The sequence below is a fragment of the Sus scrofa genome, chromosome 4, assembly GCF_054392235.1.
Source record: "Sus scrofa isolate SSC_HxYL_T2T_F1_AM1 chromosome 4, Sscrofa_HxYL_maternal_Yorkshire_Landrace_v2.0, whole genome shotgun sequence".
Taxonomy (NCBI): Eukaryota; Metazoa; Chordata; class Mammalia; order Artiodactyla; family Suidae; genus Sus; species Sus scrofa.
In genome coordinates this window covers 22,318,026-22,333,740 of record NC_139386.1, presented here as the reverse complement: position 1 = coordinate 22,333,740, position 15,715 = coordinate 22,318,026, and the positions used below count along the sequence as shown (strand labels likewise).

The 15,715-nt window shown below is 41.8% G+C and overlaps 1 long non-coding RNA gene across 2 annotated transcripts in view; it reads right to left on the bottom strand.

The window, feature by feature from the left end:
• Positions 1–15,715, bottom strand: part of LOC106509989 (uncharacterized) — a 195,107-nt gene that overhangs the window by 11,904 nt on the left and 167,488 nt on the right. The window contains exons 4-11 of one of the 2 annotated variants that reach the window (XR_002343142.2): positions 15,534–15,693; positions 11,226–11,266; positions 10,403–10,557; positions 8,302–8,596; positions 8,038–8,162; positions 7,794–7,871; positions 5,146–7,183; positions 3,923–4,024 (exon numbers count right to left, since the gene is read on the bottom strand). This is a non-coding gene — a long non-coding RNA (uncharacterized LOC106509989). The remainder of the gene's footprint in view (positions 1–3,922; positions 4,025–5,145; positions 7,184–7,793; positions 7,872–8,037; positions 8,163–8,301; positions 8,597–10,402; positions 10,558–11,225; positions 11,267–15,533; positions 15,694–15,715) is intronic. The other variant, XR_014843475.1, reaches the window with a different exon arrangement.

Here is a 15,715-nt window from a genome sequence, read left to right as displayed (position 1 = left end):
TGTGTACAGGCAAGTATAATTATCTCATCTTTAAAGATAAAGAAAGCAAAATGAAGAAAGATAATTTGCCACAGTTCTCACAGCTAATCTCAGGATTCGAACCCATATCTATCTGACTCAATTAGGCTTAAGCCTTCTAACATATAATGAAGAAAACTCCTGGGTTCCTTGGCATCTCTCTCACACATATTCAAGTGCTCCAATGGAAGGCTGAACCACGCAGAGCCCATGATGGAACTCAACAACAACTACCGCCTCCAATGGTCTCATCCAGAAAAGAATCCAGTGTATATCTGCTACCCGAAGCCAGGGGTTGCACCAAGGGCCAAACTATCCACAAATAAAGAAGAACTCTGATTTGGTTGGAATTCATTTTTAACTGCACTGGCACATTTGCACTTCTGTGAACCCGTTTCCTCTCATTCATCCACACCTAATGTGAGCCCAGGCTTTTGGTCTGTGCAACTGGGGCTTCTTCCCAATGACTCACAGCTAGTGATGGAAATCCACCCAGATGGCTATCAGGAATCTAAGCGCTAATCCTACTGGCAGTATAGGACTGCAGGTGAGAATGGGTGATTAGGGGGAAAACAGACTTGGGTTCAAATCCCAGCTGTGCCACTAACTCGACATACGTCCCATGGGTAAATCACAGCTTTCCTCACCTCGGTTTTCCCCCCTTGTAAAATGAGGATAGCAAGACGTCACAGGGTTATGACAAGGACAATGAGGTAATGTGCGTAAATCTCTTAGTACAGTGGCACACAGTAAGCAGTCAACAAATGTTAGCTATTAGTGCTATTACCACATAGCTCAGGGCACAAGTGGCAATTAAAACCAAGGACAAACAACACAGGCCAGAGCAATGAGTCCTTCATTCACTGTGAACCTCCAGAGAGATCTTAGCAGAAACCAAGCTGAAGCTGGGTAGCTCAGGGAGAAAAGCTCATCAGCAGCACATCTGAAATGTTTCCAGACATTTCCCCAGATGTTGTACTCCAACTAGCCATGGCCTGCCACCCTGGGCTCCTCACCTATCCTGGTCCCTCCAGTGGAAGCATACACAGATGATCCACTAAGATGATTCACTGGGGTGAGAAAAGACAATATTAGGACTTCCATCTATATTGTTGTGGTTTTTAAACTTATATTTGATATACTTAGAAATAAAGATAATTATATTAATATTCATACTGAATCTAAAGATACACATATAAATATATTTGGGATATATGCTCCTTTGTTTACTAATAGGGAGTGAAACCCGGCAAAAATGTGAAGATGAGTATTCTCTCCATTTTTTTTTTCTTTTTTTCTTCCTTCCTTTTTTTTTTGGCTGAACCTGTGGCATGTGGAAGTTCCAGGGACTGAACCCACTCCAGAGCAGCAACCAGAGCCACAGCATTGACAACACCTGATCCTTAATCCACTGTACCCCACCAAGGAACTCCTCTATCAAATTCTTAAATAGATACAAGGTTATAAGGTCAAGTCCCTTCTGGGGCTGAGGTGGTAAGTAAACAGGGATCAAGGGAACAGTGGAGAGAGTAGAGAACTGGGGACTTCATGTCCTGTCTCCAGGTGTTCGAAATCCAAAATAGTTTGAACATCTGTAATCATCTGTTTTATAACATTTACTGAGCATGTCAAGGTGGCAGAAATCATTCAGACCACAAGCATGAGGTGGGTGAGCTCAACCTCAGTGCTATCAGTTGACCATTCACTGGTTCCTCTAATGTGCTACCTGTAGAAGTCAGCACAGAGCCGTAACCCAATTTATCAAGGAAGCTTGGGCAGGGCTCTGGACTGGGAGTCAGAATGCTTGGATTTAAATCCTGGCTCTGCTCTTTACTGATGTGACATATCATTGGGCAAGTCATTTAACTCTGAGAATCAGTTTCCTCATCTCTTTCTAGAATAATAATAATACCTCAAAGGGTTGTTGTGACCTCTAAGTGGGATGATGTATGTCCAAGGACTCTGATGACAGTTGAATCTAAATCATTCGTCTCATGGCAGCCGAGCCAAGCAGAACGATGACTGACGGGTGAACACTAGTCGATTGTCTGCCATGTGGAAGAGGGAGGAGAACTGTTCTTGTCATCCGGGATGGGAAAATCAATGCAAAGAAGATTTTTTTGGAGCAGAACTAAAAATCCACACTGCTTGTCAAATATCAGATTCCCCATCATAGACGTGTTCAAGCTGAGGCTACATATCTAGAGATTTTGTAAAGCAGACTCATTTTGAGTGAGAAGTTTGGTGCGGACAAGTTTTAAGTTTCATCATTCTAAGCCAAATAAAATGAGAACTATTTAAGGAGTAATACGATTGCTAACAATTTTCAGCCCCCCTTGCAGGTCAAGGGGGAAATGATGGATATTGGGGACAGAGGTAGATTTTGATAGACATCTAATTCATACAGCTCCTAATTCATCCACATGAGACCTGCCTCCCAAAAGTCCCTCAGGTCCCCGCCATGTAAAATAAGTTGCTCGACAATTCACTTAGCCTGGTGTCCAAGATCATTTGATTTATTCCCTACTTACAGAGATGCTGTTCTGGAAAGATGCTGAAGGGGAATAAATCATATTGGTGTCAAAACTATAAACAAGTCATTCACAAATATTTTATCTCCAGCCCAGACCCAGACCTTGCCTTTGAGGGCCAGATGCACACAGTCAACTTACAACTTACCATCTAACTTCAACACTTCCTAAAACAAACCTGTCATGTTTTCTTCCCCCACAACTTCTAGCATTCCTCATCTTGATGAATGACACCAGCATCCATCCATTTGCCCAACTCAGAACCCTGGGGTCATCTGTGCCCCCACTTACTCCCTCCCTCCTCATGTCCTGTTAATTTGACATTCTAAACACCTCTTGAATGTATCTACTCTTTTCCCTCTCTTCCACCACTCACTACCTTGGGCCAAGCTTCCATTACCTGTTGCCTGGACCACTGCAGTGGTCCCCAGTGCTCTTCCTCATCCAGTCCTGCCCTCCTCCCATTGCTCACTCTATGAGCTTTCCAATACTCCTAAAATGAAGCTCAAAATGAGCTACAAGGTGCTGTGCTGTCTGGCTCTGACGAAGAGCTCAGCTCATCTCCTTCCTCTTCACCTTGGTCATGTTGACCCTCTTTTTGTTTCTTGTCCTCTCACACTTCCATCCATCATAGGGTCTTTTCTCAGAGCTTTCCTCTGCCAGGAAGACTCTTCCCTCCTTTATAGGCCTCCTTAGGTCCTACTCATACTTCTTGGGGATCACCTGAGAAGCATCACCATTTCTTCCCGGAAACCTTGTTACCTCTCAGGCCAGCTCCAATGTGCCTGTTTTAGGTGCTTAAGGCAACAATTTACCCTTGTCACAGACAAAGATGTATATTTGTGTGTGATTATTCTTATGACTGTGTATTTCTCCCAGCAAGCTACAAAATACACATGGGCAAAAACAGTGGCATTTTTGCTTTCCACTAGGTCCTAGAATGTTGCACAGTGCCTGCAACATTATAGGTGCTCAGTAAATATCTGGCTAATAATTGACTAATCAATAACGATGAATGAAACCAAGAATAAATGCTGTGTGTGCTTGTGCAAGTCTCTTGATCTCTCCTGCCCTGATTTTAACTCTGTGAAATTTGGAGGCAGAGGAAGCAGATAAGAAATGAACAGGAGAGGGAATCATATGGCATCTAGCATTGCCAAGGACTCAAATCCTTTTGTTCCAAAAGGCAAAAATTTAAAAACGCTAATAAAATAAAAGATCCAAACAGAAAGTTGTGCTCCCGCTAAGCTCACAAATACATGCTTTTTCCCCCCATAAATAGAACAAACAGATGCAATCTGCAAGCCCCACAGCACATCTGCGCAGATAAGCAGCAGCACTGGGGTGTCCTGGGAAAGAACTGCTTTGCATACTTGCCCACGTGTGCACAGGCTCACACGTTCTTTCCAGAGAGCCATCCTTCAGAGAACTGGGCTTGTGGTCTTGGATATATTCTTCCAGTTCACCTTCAGTCCCTGTGTTTGAAAAATACATTTTTTAAGACGTTTTCAAGAAAGTGTTGCTTGCTGGAGGGCTTCCCTCCTTGCCACCCTCCCTTCCTCAACCTCTCACATTTGAGTGTTGTCAAGTTATCATGTGTTGACTAATCAAAACAACGGGAATATGAGAAATGACTACAAGCTCTATGCCAAGTATGAAAATTGCCTGAAGGAGGTGGTGGCACCAGCCAATCAAAGACTCAACTTTCTTTCTGAGAAAATAGGACTTTGATTTACTTACAGTATTTTCTCCTAAGGATCTCAAAGTCTTTTTTTTTTTTTTTTAAGTATTTAAGAGATTACCTGGTAAGGAGTTTTCTTAAGCCAGGCAGACAAACTAAGGCATGTGGCCCCCTTTGTTAAAACAAGGCAGTAGCTGAAATCAATTGAAAGTGATTTCTGTATTCCCACAGGAGACAATGCTATGAAAAGAGGTGGGAATGGGAATGATTTGCTCTGGGAGCCCTGGCCACAGAGCCTTTTAATCTAATTTGCATATGAGACCCAGGAGTTCCTGGAATTACACTCCCATGTGGCCCCTATACGCCCACCCCTGTTTCCACCACGGACTATGTGGTGCTTTTTATGGTAACTGAACATTAAGCTTAATAAAAGCAGCAAAGTTCAGCTAAATCGCTTAGAAAACCAGGCATATGAATACACCATGGTAAAATGGTGACATCTGCAAGAGCCTTCGGTAGTTACTGACACAAACAAGGGAATACTGTATCTACTAGCAGTTAAGCCAAAAAAAGAAAAGAAGTTAATGTTTCCTACTCAATATATTTTCTTCATTCAAACTTCAGACAACCTCACCCTACCACACCCAGCTACTTGTGACTGGTTCCAAAGAGTGACACCAGCTGATGAAAGATGACATTCTTGCAACTCTTTCCCTCCAAAGACTTATAGTGAGACTTCTCCAGTAGACTATACACTGCATCATCTGTGTTCATAGTTCTGTCCCTGGAGAGACAAGCTCCAAGGCGAAATCACCCTTCCGAGGCTGCTCCCCGATCAAACCTTGGGAAGTGAAACCAGGGCCATACAGATCAGCTCGGACTGCTGGCTCCCCCTTCGGAAGCTGAGTCACTGACCTGGCCAGTTCGCTTCATTGCTTGGAAAGTGGTCAGACTGAACAGGACATGTAGTGATTAGTAATTCAGACGGGTCTCAGAGCTTCATGTTTTTCACTGTCAGGCGCCAACTGCAGCCTTTTTTCTTGGAGTCAACAGGAAGTGAGAAGAGCAAGCCAAATCTGACACCACTTGACGTAACCAGCAATGGACTTCAGCCCTCTTTTCTCCACCCAATAACACAGAGATTTTGAAAGTGAGTCCCTCTAGTTAAACACATAAACCTAATACTGGGGGTAGAATAAGGAATTAAGCATTGAAGAAAACCTATTTTGACAACTCAAACTTAACCCTTTTTTCTTTGCTGGGTTTCATTTAATAAAAAAGTAAATTAAAAAAAAGTTAAATCTCGGGTATAGATCTGAAAATGATAAGAATAAAGAAATCATATTTATTAAATTAAGCTACTTCTCATACTAATTAGAAAAGGATTGTCACTGAGGCAGACAGAACATCAACTTTCCTGATGAATTTTTTTTTCATCATGATGCATTTGTGAAATATCCTAAACTGGGCAGAGTAAGACATGGCCACGTAGTCAAACGTGAAACAAATAGATTTTTATGAAACATTTCCCATTTCTGGTTACAATTACTGTTGAGATGATTGATTCATGTCCAGCTATTTCCAGCTACATTTGTGGTACTGGCAATGAGATTTAAAATTTGATCATTTTACATGGACTGTTTGGTGAAGGAAAGGAATAGGTCTATGTCTTTGCACTTACCCCTGTTTTTCTCTATTTTCTGTCTTCCCTCTCCAAGCCATCCCATTCCTAGTCCCCAGATTACTTTTCCTAAAATATCACTGCTGTGCATTTATTCACTCGAAGCTGGTTGAAACCTGACCACATGTCAGTGGTCACTTAGCTAAACACAGACAAGAAAAGGTAAACATGATGGTTTCACCCTTGGAAAATTTAGAACCAGCGATACTTCTCTAGTCAAAGTCTTCTGAATTTTCCCAGGACTATGAGATCCAGTTCAAACTTCAACCTGGTGGACCCGAATTCCCACATTCAGCCCTTACCAAAATTGTCTTCTCGCCAAGTGCCCACGGTCAAGCCCAAACGTCTGCCTCTCCATCTCATTGTCTAAAATGACCCTTCCTTTGCATGTCCAAATTTCCTCAGAACCTGTAACTCACCTTTCACAAGTCCACGTCAAATCACCCAGCCTTTCCCTTCTCCTAAATTCCAAAAGCCCAGATTATCAATTTTCAGTTTGACACTACCCCACATACACTATTCCAACCATAATTTAACTCTAAATACATACATACATACATAAGAATATACCTATATACATATCTGTATATTAAGGAATTAAAGGACTTGGGAAATTCATTCTATAATGAAACCTGGGGCAAATGCTCCATTGGTGTAAAGAGGCTGGGATTATTATTTCACAAAAAGGGGGAGGCTGTCCAAGCCATGTTTTTTAGAAGGGATACAAACTTCTCGTGTAACCCAGATAGGATGATCTTTAAAGAAAGTTCATTATTAATATAGGAAGTTTAATTTATTTCATGAGAAACCAGTAGCTCCCAGAAACAGAAGCCCTTAGTCTTTCCCAAATCCATCTGCAAAGCCCCAGAGTTTCTCCTTTCTGCTTCCCCTTCCCTGATCCTCCACCACTCACACCCCCACCTGGCCCCAAGGAGACTCCAAACATTAGCACCTGGCCATTTAGGGTCAAAGAAAGGAAAAGTGGAGGAGTCTACCAGGGCTTCCTTTTCTGTAGGGATAATGGAGGTGCCCTAAGGAAAGAAGACATCAAAATGTGGAAGAAAACAGGAGAGGTTTTCCTGGAGCAAGAGAAGGAGAGAAGAGGAGCTTGGGGCATGACTGTGTGGAAATGTGGAAAACACCTGGAACACCTAGGCCACCTGGCCCCATCTCTTCATGTGGGACAAAGGATTAAGTTGGCTCACCCAGTTCCTCATTATCCCCATCTTCTCCATGTGATGTATGACTCTGAGGCAATTAATTACCCAAATTCTTCAGAAGGAAAAAGGAAAAAAGAACAGTAATCACGAATGTGGAATGAACCACCCCGTACATCACTGCACATCGTAAACTAGTCTGAAGGACATCCCTGACAACGACTAGGGATCTAGGAAATGATAAAGCTGAGTACCACCCTGCTCCCCAGCTCCACTGCCAGCTTCCAACACCCCCAGCAGATATGCTGAAGGCCCAGTCACACCCAGCACTGGAGGAACAAAGACACCCCCACTTTGGGGAAAATGAGGACATTAAAAAGAAGGCTTCCTTTGACTACCTTCTCTCTGTGTCTCCCCACTTGCCCACTGATGTTTCAGTCCCAATGTAAACACTGTTCCATCTGACGAATCATCTTCAGCCTTATGAACTATTGTGTCAAAATAGTTTCTTAAAATATGTGCTGAATGAGCATCACTTTTTTTAGCTGCCCAAAGGGCTCCTGGGCAGCTATTCCATCCCAGATATACTTCTACCCGGGGACCACACAGAAGGCTGGTCCAGTCTAGCAATAATTTTTTCTTTCTAGGTGCCCACAGCTTTGAAGCCAACTGTCATGCCTCTTGGTTACACAACAGTATCAAGCATGGGGTACGCCAATACTTACGTTCTCCATCGTGTAGGCCTGCTACAGTCATTTCATGTGTGTGCCAGGAGTCAATGTGTCTTTAGTCACTTTCTTTATCTGTAAAACAAATAATAATAACACATACTCACAACCATAGAGTGATAAAGATTAAATGAGTTGGTGTGATCTTACTGTTGAGACCAGGTGTTAGAAAAATGTTCTGCAAAGGACCAGATAGAAACTGAAGTTTCACAGGTCATGCAGCCTATGAGTCAATACTCACCACTGTCATTGTAGAGCAAAATCAGTCCCAGACAAATGAGCATGGCTGTGTTCCAATAAAACTTTATTTATACAGAGAGGCAGAAAACCAGATTTGGCCCATAGGCAGTAGTAGTTCAACGGCCCCTAGATTAAAGGATAAAAGTTCAATACATTTAGTATGATTCCATTAATTACCTAATCAATACTGGCACTTCTTCGTGTGCACATTTTATTTCTCTTTTCGGGTAACATCCAGAATTGAATTCTGGGTACCTTAACTTACCTATCATCACTGCGGCCACTGATGCAGCAAGAAAACACAGGAGGGTTTTCATCTTGCTTATACGTGCATATCATCTAGTGGTAGAAAAGTGTAATTGCAAGATTTTTTTTCAGGTCCCAGGTCTTGTTCAATCACATCCTTGGTAAGGGGGCAGTTTCATCAGTTTGCCCACAGCCGGCATCTGGAACTGCACTAAAAGACCAGTCCAGTCCACCTCACTTCAAGGAAGTTTAATGGGGGTTCTTGTGACTCAGAGTTTTATGTAGACAACCAAAAGTTTTATGTAGACAATTCACTGAGGGGATTAAAAAGAATATATTTAAGAAATAAACTATTGTTTTTTAATCAATTAACTGATGTTTAATGATACTAACAAATATAGAGAAACAATATTGTATAGGTATGTTTTTATCTTGAGATTAGCCTTCACTGAAGCATAGAATGAACCTTCACATAGGGTAGAGGCAACTCTTTGAATTCAGGCAGAATTTCTCTTTATGTTCTTCATTAAGCTACTGTCTACTGATCACCTTCTATGCTTCATACTTCTCTACCCTCCACACTGCCCCACACTGCCTCAGCTTTTTGCCAATAACACCAACTGTTGAAAATCCTGTCTCCTTCTGCAGCTGTGCAGAGGTTAGGACTTAAACAGAGCCTTCATTAAAAACCACCACTCTAGAACTCAGGCTCTTCATGTTTAACTTTCAGTGGAGAGCCTCTCTACCAGCATATTCACCGATAAAATTTTAGATACATCAATGCCTGGAGAATGATGTATTGTTATCAGTATTAAGATTATTTGTTATTATGGTGAGGTAAGGATATCAGAAGATGCAGTTTTGAAGACCATGCAGTGAGTGAGGACAAAGAAAGTCTTCCAGCTCTATACTTCCCTGATAAACTTCACTCACCAAATAGAATTCATTTATGGACATTTAGGAAGCTACATTATAAAAAAAAAAAAAATTGAGCTGTTAACAACTTGATTTTTTTTTTCCCTCCTTGAAATCAGTAAGAAATCATTGGGTTCATATGCCATAAGCAAGTTCATGTTCCAGTTCATATCCCATCAGCAGCAGGACTGAGGGCTGGAGTTGGGATCTTTATCAGTACCATCAGAGGAAGCCACCCGACTTCACACCGCACCCCAACCTCAGATGGCCTTGCCTGTCCTCCTCCATCTTGAGACTCTTAAGCCTCCAGAGTTTCTCAAATGCTCTTTCACCATCATCACTGCAACTGCCACCTGCCTTCCATAGCAGCTGGCTTGGGACCTGTTTCCCATCTCTTGTCCCAGGCTCACTTCCTGGGTATCTGGGGCCCTTCTGCCTTCATTTCTACTGCCTTGACTTAAAAGGATCTGCCTCCTGTGCTTTTGAGGAAATTCGCAACTCCATTCTACATTTCTAAACAAACAAACAAAAAATCCCTATTTTGTTTCCCCCAAATCATGAAGCCAACCAGAAAAACTGGACTGAATTGGCCACAGAGCTCTTTGGACTTTCGTTGTGATTTTTGGCTACTTGCTCCTCCTGGTAGTTTAGACGACATGTCAGATTTTCCACAGTGGTCATGTAACATACCCATTCCTCCTTACTCCCACCTTGGGACTAACCCAGCAAATTTCAGGATGCCCTTGGGACCATGTAGAAAGAGTGTTGGGCATTAAAATAACATGGGCAAAGTTCTTACAAGACTATAATTCTGCGCTTGGCTGTGATAGCAATTAGTTGAGTGATCATAAGACAGCAATTTCCTCCTAAAATAGGAGGTTGGCCTCTATGTGCAATCAAGTTGCTCTCAGCTCAAATATCACTCTGGATGTACCTTCAATTGTTTTCTAAAGAGGCCACCTGGGTTCTAATTACAATCCATGATTCCTCATTTTAGGTAAAGCTGCCCAAAAAGGACTTTGTGATGCCTGGTCCTATCGACCTTCCAACCCTCTGTTACCAATATCCTGAAATTTCCAATTTTTAGGCCATTATTGGGTAAATTCTCTACCATGGGCATTGCTTAACATTTCTTCCAGAAATGCTCTTGACACTGAAGGATCATCCGACATGGATTCGAAATTGTCCAGTTATAAATCCTGTACCTGATTCCAGTCAGAGTTGCCTTTCCTCCCATATCAAACCCCTCAGGGTCTGGAATGAGCATGGACTTCACCGCCCTTCATCTTAGAAAGGATCTGGGGATCCTTCCAGATACCATGTAGGTTTCCTTCAATTTCAGAATTTCTGTTTCCAAGTTCTACAAGAAAGAGATATTTTTGAATTTTTATTTATGGCCTGTATCCTGCTTATGCCAGCATATGCGTCAAAGATACCACAACTAAAATAGGATTTTTATAGGAAAACAGAATTTAGGGCCTTAATTAATTGCTGACATCATATGTACTCCCTCGGAAAACCAGCTATTCAGAAACGGCTTTGCTCCCTTCTAGCATAACTTACCCCCTACCCGTCCATTATTATTAAGGACATATGCACAAAAGCAGAATCTGCGCCTTGTTGGACTTCTTCCATGCCAGCCATACATACCCCAACTGATGTTAGAATCCCTCCTTTTTCCCATTACAATTGGTTATTGTGCAAATGAATATGTTCTCCCAGGAACAGATTGTGATTTTACGGCAGCGGGGGGCGTGGGGGGGCAGAAGGGGCATTGGAAGCAGATGAACCCTCAGCAAGCAGTACTCAGACTTCACCAGAAATGCCCCGCAATGAGACACAGGGGAAGAAATAAACACCAAAAAAAGGAAGAGGAAAAAAACAGAATACAAGGTGAGGTAAATTATTTTAAAAGAAATTTGGAGCCAAGTTCTTTAAGAAATGTTAGCTATTTGATAGCAGGTACATAAATTTTCCGAATTTTCCCCCTCAAGGCAGAAACTTTAAGGGGGATTCTTGTAGACTTACATATTGAGGTGTATTCCTCTGCTTTTCCTGGACATGGCAACCTGTGTTTCAACAAAATAACGATTTTACTACTTTTTTGTTCTTACATATATTTCTATACCATTGCTTATATTAGTCTCACCACCTGGAATCCTACCTGTTCTCTGCCATAAGAACGTTCCATGCATTCTTCAAGGTCTTTCTCAAATACCACCCTCCTCAGCATGTCATAACATGCAAAGGAAGAATGATGAGCAAGCCATGGCGAGATGAGATTTGATGTTTCATAGGGACTAATCCTGGTCATTTTTGTGGTGGTTTTCATTTTGGAAGCAGACATGACGGACTGCAGAATGGACCAATTGGTAAAAGAGACTTGATAAGCTTATCAGAGAACTTTCTAGAACTGTGTTGTTCCTTGCTGATGATTTAGTGACTATTCCCTGAAACACAGTTGATCTTGTTTGTCCAAAGCCATGCCCATCTCATAATCAGCCAAGGGGATGGTCTTGGAGTACAGAGCTGGGAAGAAAGTGTGATGGGAAGCACAAGTACACACAAAGAAAAATGAAAGAAAACTACAAAGACAAAAGTCATTATCTCAACTGGCAGAGCTACAGTTCATTGACATTTCCTATGTTCAGGTAGTTTGTTAAGCACTTTTCACACTTAACAAACACTGAGCCTTCATTAAAAACAAAAATAGAGTTCCTGTTGTGGCTCAGTGGTAATGAACCCCACTGATGTATCCATGAGGATGTGGGTTTGAACCCTGGCCTTGCTCAGTGGGTTAAAGATCTAGCGTTGCCGTGAGCTATGGTGTAGGTAGCAGACGTGGCTCATATCCCATGCTGCTGTGGCTGTGGTGTAGGCCAGCTACTGTAGCTCTGATTTGACCCCTAGCCTAACTTCCATATGCTGCAGGTGTGGCCCTAAGAAAAAGCAAAACAAAACAAATAAACAAAAAAAAAACAAGACCCTAGGAGGTGAGCAGGAGTGTCTTCATTTGACAGCTGAGGAAGGAGGTTCAGGAATTTGCCCAAGATTCAACAGTGTATGAAATCCATGTCGATCCCATTTCTAGAGCCTAAATTCTTAGCTCCTCCACAAATCCTTGTCCATCACTTTCCAGAAGAAGACCAGCTATGGTCTCATCCACCTAGCATGTTCTGCCAACCACTGCACACCCAAGTATAGCTGTCAGTTTGTGAATTTAAAAGTCAACCATTAGGCAGAAATGGTTTAGAAATGTTAGACTCCAACAAATAAAGCTTGGACAGTTAGGAGGATCCCATTCCTGGGCATATATCCAGAGAAGAGTGTAATTCTGAAAGATACATGCATCCCTGTGTTCACTGCAGCACTATCTGCTCTAGCCAAGACATGGAACCAATCTAAACGTCCATCAACAGAAGAATAGATAAAGACAGGTGTGTATATCTATATCTATCTATCTACAGTGGAAAATTACTCAGTCATAAGAAAGAATGAAATAATGCCATTTGCAGCAACATTGATGGACCTAAAGATTATCATCCTAAGTGAAAAAGCCAGAGAAAGACAAATAACATATATCATTTATATGTGGAATAAAAAAGAAATGATAAAAATGAACTTATTTACAAAACAGAAATAAACTACAGGCAAGAAAACAAACTTATAGTTACTAAAGGGGAAGTGGCGGGAATAAATTAGGAGTTTAAGATTAATATAACATACTATTATATATGAAATAGATAACCAAAAGGGATCCACTGTATAGCAGAGGAAACTATACTCAATATTTAGTAATAACCCATAAAGGAAAAGAATCAGAAAAAGAATATATACATACATATATATGCGTATGTATAACTAAGTCACTTTGCTATACACATGAAACTAGCATTATAAGTCAACTATACTTCAATTAAAAAATAAATAAAGACAGTTAGGAGTTCCCGTCGTGGCGCAGTGGTTAACGAATCCGACTAGGAACCATGAGGTTGCAGGTTTGATCCCTGCCCTTGCTCAGTGGGTCAAGGTTCCAGCGTTGCCGTGAGCTGTGGTGTAGGTTGCAGACGCGGCTCGGATCCTGCGTTGCTGTGGCTCTGGCGTAGGCTGGCAGCTACAGTTCTGATTAGACCCCTAGCCTGGGAACCTCCATATGCCGTGGGAGCGGCCCAAGAAATGGCAAAAAGACAAAAAAAATAAAAAAATTTTAAAAAATAAATAAGTAAATAAATAAAGACAGTTAGGAGCCCTCAAATTCCCTCCCTGTCTCCTCCTGTGTTTCCCGTGTAGCCTTTAGCCAAAGATTTTAATTCTCAGCTTCAAAAAGTTCACCTTCTCCTCCCACTACCTGAATCCTTCATGGAAAATGGCTACCCCCCACCTCCTCTATAAGCATTTCTGCCTGTCCAGGCACAGTTCCTTCTCCTGAATTCATCTGAAACATCCTGTTTTATATACTCTTTTACCTGTAGCCATTCACAATCCTTTCATTTCTTGTTCATGTCTCACGTCTCCCACTAGCCTAGGAGCTCTTCAAAAGCTAAGGACTCTGTCTTATTATCTCAGCTCATGGATGCTTTGGAACATGCCCTGAATACAGGAACACATTAAAAGATGGATGTTTTACATACATACAAACATACACTGTTCAGATCTTTGAGTGTCAGGAAAAAAATTAATATCCAAATCCAATGGATAATTTTTAAAAATTTTGTAATCTGCGTTTAACAAGATTTTTTTTTAATAGGGTTCCAAGAAAAAAAAAAGAAAAATTCAAGTATCTGCAACCTCCTATTTGAGAAACATGGTGCTCACCCCTCTCATGGGAGACACAATCAGAAATAAAGTTTAGGGAAGCAGTTGAATAAATTTTTATTGAATTGAACTGTTTGTAACTGAACTGAATTAAACTGAAAGACAGTCTTAGCTTCCACTGAAGGAGATCACGAAGCTCTTTGGGTGGAGAGTGCACCCAGGGGACAAAAAAGGGCAGTCTGTGGGATCGAGAGCTCTGGGCCGTGACTTCTCAACCCTGCCTGCAGATTACAATCACCTGGGGAGCTCTAAAAAACTCTGGATGCTGGTTCCCACCCTTAGGGCATCTCATTTAATAGGACTGAAGTGGGGCCTTGGCATCAGTATTTTTAAAGCTCCCTAGATGATTTTAATGTGCAACCAGCCATGAGATGATTTCTCTAGAGAAAAGGTTACTCTGGCATATTTGTGCATTTCTGTGGCCAGGGGACCAAAAATAGAAAATTTGGTCTCCAGTACCGGGTCCACTTGCATCTCATTTCAGATTCAATGAGCCAAGATTTTACACCTTCCAACCATCAGTGCAGCAGAAATGCTTGCCTGCAGCCTGTACCTCTGAAACTGGAAGCTGGGAAGTAGAAAGGGAAGGTCCCTCGCATTTAGAAGCAAATGAAACCCACACTGTGCTCCAGAAAGGGGCCAGGAGAAAAGTTATCTTTGACTGGGATTTGGTTGCTATCAAGGAGCTAGCTCTCTACTTGCGTTGTATAGGGTTGGCACCAGGTAAAGAGATCCAAAGAAAACACTTGAGCAATACTGTCCGACAGCCACAGCTGTGCCTCCATAGGAAAAAAACTGCCTGAGGCTTTCCCTTCTCTTGAAGGTTTTTTCTCCACTTTGTTTTCCTGGTTGGAAATAAATGAAACTGAAAAGATTCAAAATACTTTGCTACAGTTACACATCTTCCCCCACACCCCCAACCACAGCCTGCAGAACGGCAGCCCCTAATCTTCCAGCCAAAGCCACCACGTTCCCCAGGTCACTCTCCCCTGAAGCTGCTGCTTTGCTGGGAACTCCAAAACTACTTGGCTTCTCCGCTTAAGCGATGTGTTTTTCTGCTCTGTTTCCAAAAGGCTCTTGGAGATTTCGTGTTTGTATTTTCCCCTCTTCTGGCTCCGTGTTCTGCTATGTAAATGAAGAGAGCTCTTCCAGTAGGAAAGAGGGAAGGCGCAGATTGGAGCTTTTGCGGATTTCATCCACATTTGTTCCCATTTGGAGTAAGGAACTTTGCATATAGCATTGTCCTGTACTGCCTGAGAGAAATTCAACAATAGAAGAAAAAGCTCTTTTAAAAATCGATTCCAAATAAAAACGGAGCCATACAAATTCATCTGAGAAATAAACATTGCAGCCGTATTGCTGGAAGTTGTTAGATTTTACTTATTTCAGCCTGTTGGTATTCAATTATTAACTATGCAACATTTTCTCTGCTAAAGCTTTTCTCCACTAAAGCTTTTCTCCTGTAGTCATTTCAGATTTGACAACTTACTACAACAAACATGACTTTGTTTATGCACTTACCTTTAGCACTTACTTGAAACCTGTACCATCTCCCCTTACATCATATAGTGTAATAAAGGTGAGGGGGGATCAGGAAAGTCCTGTCCAAGGAGATTTCCCTTTGGCTCTGTTGACTCCAGGCTTGAGATTAGGCAGAAGGTGCGAGGCAGTATATTAGTGCCTTTCAGAGGCAGAAAGAAAAT